Below are 5,168 nucleotides of genomic sequence, written 5' to 3' on the forward strand. Positions count from 1 at the left end.
GACACACAAAGAGGAAGGGAGGATTACTCGAAGGAAGCCGATTGATTCATTTCAAAAGTTAGAGTCACCATCAAGACTGAAGATCTCCCCTCAATTTCCCTTCAGGAGTTTTGGGTTTTCTTTATGTTTTGTATTCGTTATTCTTCTGAGATGTTTTCCTTTTTAGTTATGAACTAAATCCCCTAAACACCTAAGGGGAATGAAACCTAAGACGAATCTTGTTATTATTTTCTGAATTGTATGATAAATATTTAACTTGTTCTTAATTATGTGTTCTTAATTCTTGTTTTGATATCCCAGGATACTGATTCAAGATAAGCTCTTATTCAGAGGAGGAATAGACCCTATCTAAGAGTACATTTGTCATAATTAAGCAGAGTTGTTTGCGCGCCTAGACATAGGGTGACAAGATTTTGCTGGATTAGGGTGAAACCTAATAAGGGGATCCATAGATCGAGTTAATGCAACCCTAGGGTGTTAATTAGAGAAAAGTCTCAATTATTCAATCTAGGGATTAGATGTTATTAGTCTTGAATAGGGATAATAACATAACTTAGGGATCTCTACGGAACAAGCTAAATGAATAAATGGTCCGATTCAGAGCTAGAATAACAAGTACAGTCTAGGTGGATTTTTCGTTAGGTATTGTCTTAATTCAATCGTTTTCCAAAAGTAATCTCCCCAATTCCATTCTTTGTGAATTCTTAGATTAGTTAATTAGTTAGTTAAAACAAAACCCCCTTATTCTTAGGCTAGATAATAAAAAGGCAGTCATTACTAGTACTTTTAGTTCTTTTGGGTTCGACAATCCAGTCTTGCTAAAACTATACTACTGTTCGATAGGTACACTTTCCTGCATCGCGATAACAGTTAGTTTCAAGAACGATTAATTATAAATATTTAAAACTTACTTGTCACGAAAATCGCAATCAAGTTTTTGGCGCCGTTACCAGGGAACTAAGATATTAAGAACGCTCAATTTTTATTACTTTAGCCATTTATTTTTCTAGAAAATTAATTTTTATTTATTATTATTATTTATTAATTTACTTTTTCTTTCTCTTGGTAGGTTTTTATAGTTTATGACTAGAAGAAACCCGTCAGAACCACTACTTTTTGACGAAGAAATCGATCGCACAGTTAGCAGAAACCAAAGAGAAATAAGGTGAAGCTTAAGATACACAGAGAACGAGCAAGAGGATGATACTCAACCCCCAACCGAAGAGATGGTTGAAAACCAAGACAATCAGCTACATCCTGTAATTGCAATTAATCAAAATCCTGCTCCACGCACTATGTATGATTATGCTAAACCTTCTTTAACAGGAACTGAATTGAGCATAGTTAGACTTGCTGCAACTGCAAATACTTTTGAACTAAAACCTAACACTATTCAAATGATACAGCAATTTGTTCAGTTTGATGATTTGCAGGTTGAGGATCCCAACGCTCACTTAGCAAACTTTTTGGAACTATGGGGTACATTTAAAATTAATGGTGTTTCTGATGATGCCATTCGTCTTCGGTTATTCCCTTTTTCATTGAGGAACAAAGATAAATAGTGGTTGAACTCATTACTACGAGGGTCAATCACTACTTGGGAACAAATGACTGAAAATTTTCTATTAAAATATTTCCCGCCGGCTAAAACGGCCAAATTACGTAATAATATCTCTTCATTTGTGCATATGGACTTAGAAACTCTTTACGATGCATGGGAGAGATACAAGGACTTACTGAGAAGGTACCCTCACCATGGGTTACCACTTTGGCTTTAGGTTCAAACATTCCATAATGGCTTGAATCCTTCGACTCGGCAAATGGTTGACACAGCTGCTGGCGGAACCATCAATAATAAAACACCTGAAGATGCTTATAAGTTTATAGAGGAAATGTCACTGAATAACTCTTAGTGGCAAGTCATGAGGACAAAACCAATGAAAACAGCCGGTGTTTATAACGTCGATTTGGTCACCATGCTTTCTAATCTGGTAGAACTCTTGAATAAGAAAATTGATGGTTTTCTTAGTTCTTCACAGGTTCACCCAGTAATGCAGTGCGAAGCAAGTGAAGGTGGATCAAGCAATTCGGAATACCAACCTTATGGCCACAACATGGATAACGAGCAATTAAATTACATGGGTAATAAATCTCGATCTTAAAACAATCCATATAGTAACACTTATAATACAGGTTGGAGGAACCACCCAAATTTCTCATAGGGAGGCCAAGGAAATTAGAGACCACCTCCAAGCTACCAACAACCACCCTACCAACAAGAAAAGAAGCCAAACCTTGAAGAGATGCTCTCAAAGTTTATATCAGTGTCAGAAACTCATTTTAGAGCACCGAGACAACACTTAAAAATCAACAAGCGTCGACCTAAGGGCTTGAAACTCAGATAGGCCAGCTTTCCAAACAAATCTCCGAATGACCACAAGGTAGCCTGCCAAGTAATGCTGAACCCAACCCAAGAAAACAACTCAATGCGATTAATATTCAAGATGAAGAAGGATTCGTTGAGCTTGAGCCAAAACCGAGGCAAGAAACTATGGTAAGCAGAGGCTAATGTGAGGTAGGTCATAATAAAAACAAATCAGTGAATGTCAAATATAAACCTCGTGTCCCAGACCCCAACGCGACAAGCAAAGACCGCTCAGATGAACAATTTGGTAAATTCCTTAAACTCTTAAAAAAATTACACATTAACTTACTGTTTACTGAAGCTCTATCACAGATGCCAAATGCAATGAAATTTTTAAAGGAGCTTTTAGGAAATAAGCAGAAGTTGGACGAGGTGTCGCATGTGGAGCTAAAAGCAATTTGCTCAGCTATTTTGCAAAATAAGTTACCAAAAAATTAAAAGATCCAGGGAGTTTTACAATTCCTTGCATAATTGGTAGTTTAGATGTTAATAATGCATTAGCTGATTTAGGGGCTAGTATTAACGTCATGCCCTACTAAATGTTCAAACAATTAGGTCTTGGGAAACCCAAACAGACTAGGATAAGCATTCAATTAGCAGATAAAACTATAAGATTTCCTAGGGGTATTATTGAAGATGTGCTAGTTAAAATCGATAAATTTATATTTCCCGTGGACTTCATTATTCTAGACATAGAAGAGGATAGCAACACTCCTTTAACTCTAGGAAGGCCCTTTTTACCAACTACTAAAGCGATCATTGATGTTGGCACAGGTGAACTCACACTCCGTGTGGGAGACGAAACAATCACCCTTCAAGCTCGCAATTCTGGCAACACATCAGAAAATAAAGGTGATCGCTTAACCCATTCTACTAAAACTGACAATATGGTACAACCTACTTTGCAGGAAATGAGTCTGAAGGAAGTTGATGAGCCATTCTCAAGCAATGGTAGAGGACCTATTCATGAAGAACAAAGGCTACAAATCGAGGATCTAGATGAATGGTGGTCGCATAAACAAAGAACGCATGATAAACCAGAACTACGCCAGAACAAGCTCAACACCTTCCCACATCAACTTAAGGTTGGAGATAAAGTCTTATTAGATGCCGCAGATCCTCACATTGTCACTACCACACTGAATGAAGAAATCCCTCTTACGGTACTTGGCATTTTCCCATTCGGTACAGTCAAGGTAAGTCATCCCAAGTTTGGCACTTTTAAGGTAAACAACACCCGTCTGAAACCTTATTTTGATGAGAATGGTAGCAGGAATGAGGAGTATAAACTCCTCAAACCACCATGACCATTCAATTGAGAGGTAAGTCAAGCTTAGACTATAAATAAGCGCTTCTCGGGTGGCAACCCAAGCACTAACTGTATTAACTTTTTTACAATTTAAAATTTAGTCTTCAACACCTAACTTACTAACGGAGCTCTTGAATACAAGTTTTCTATAGAGACACGGCCAAGCACGGGCGTGCTTAGGGCTGTGTTAAAATAGGGCAACAATTCTCCCAAACATGGGCTACGATTAAATGCCACGGCCGTGCGACATGGTTGTGGTCGAGCCTGCCAAAACAACACAGGCGTGAGACATGCCCGTCTGGAAGAACTGTGGGTAAACCTGTTAAAACAGCACGGGCGTGTGACACACCCGTGTCTAGCACCCGTGGTCGAACCTGTTAGATTGATATGGGCATGGGTCTACCCATACGGGCGTGGGAGAAGCGAGCAACGCCAGACACGACCGTGCGACATGACCATGTGCACCCACATGCCTAAAGAACACGGGCGTGTACTACATGCCAGACGTACCCAAACTCAAAATTTGCGAATCACACGGGCTGAAATTGGGGAACACGGGCATGTTACCTGGCCGTGTGCCCCAAAATCTATAAATAGTCTGCTCTATTGATTGTCTTCTTCACCCAAAAACCCTAACCCTAGCCGCTGCAAGTCCACACACCCTCCCCCACGCCCGTGTGCCGCTTCCAACTTCATCCCTGATGCTTACTCCTCCATTTTTTAGCGTTTGTTCATTCTTTTCGCTTTAACTCCACTTATTTTTAATGCTATAATCTTCATGTATCTCTCACTATGCTATCATTCAAGTTTCATTTCTTTTAGATTAGTTATCATTCATTCCACATGACATATTTTTATGAAACTCTCATGCGTTATTCACTTATTATAAATCAATATTCATAGTTTTCAATTGTTTTTTGTTATTTACCATTACAACTCATGCCATGTGCTAAATTTATGCTCTTTATATTTCCATTAAATTCCTAGCCATTTTTACTCATATCACCATGCTAGTGCCACAAAAGTATGCAATTGAACTTATTGTTTAGTTAGTTTTAGTAGTTGTGGCTGAAATTATGATTTTTATTTAAAATTTGTCTTCGTTTTACTTTGACCACTCATTAAGATTACTTGATGATTCTATTTACAGGTACCGTGTTATCTTCAAGTGGTAAAAAGGTCACTGTCCCTGCTTCAAAGAAAAGGAAGGGAGCGTCATCTTCCTCGGGTCCCACCGCGGAGGTTCGACACCCTTTCCTGAGGTTCCCCATCAGGCCGTAAGAAGAACTATTCAAAATACTCTGGGCTCGACCTTTAATTGCAGGCTGCTGCAATCATTGGGCTGCGGTAGAACAAGTTTAGTTGGCTGAAGCGATTCGGGCCCTCCTAACACCGATCCTTGGGAGCTATTCTTTGGGATCATCGAGCTGACGT

General features: G+C 39.0%; 1 non-coding gene across 1 annotated transcript; it reads right to left on the bottom strand.

The window, feature by feature from the left end:
• Nucleotides 1-1,655: 1,655 nt before the first annotated feature.
• On the bottom strand, nt 1,656-1,762 carry LOC121230106 (small nucleolar RNA R71). The gene has a single exon (XR_005928058.1). It is a non-coding gene; the product is annotated as a small nucleolar RNA R71 (small nucleolar RNA).
• Between the last annotated feature and the right edge of the window lie 3,406 nt (nt 1,763-5,168).

The sequence above is a fragment of the Gossypium hirsutum genome, chromosome A05 (genome assembly GCF_007990345.1).
Source record: "Gossypium hirsutum isolate 1008001.06 chromosome A05, Gossypium_hirsutum_v2.1, whole genome shotgun sequence".
NCBI classification, from domain to species: domain Eukaryota; kingdom Viridiplantae; phylum Streptophyta; class Magnoliopsida; order Malvales; family Malvaceae; genus Gossypium; species Gossypium hirsutum.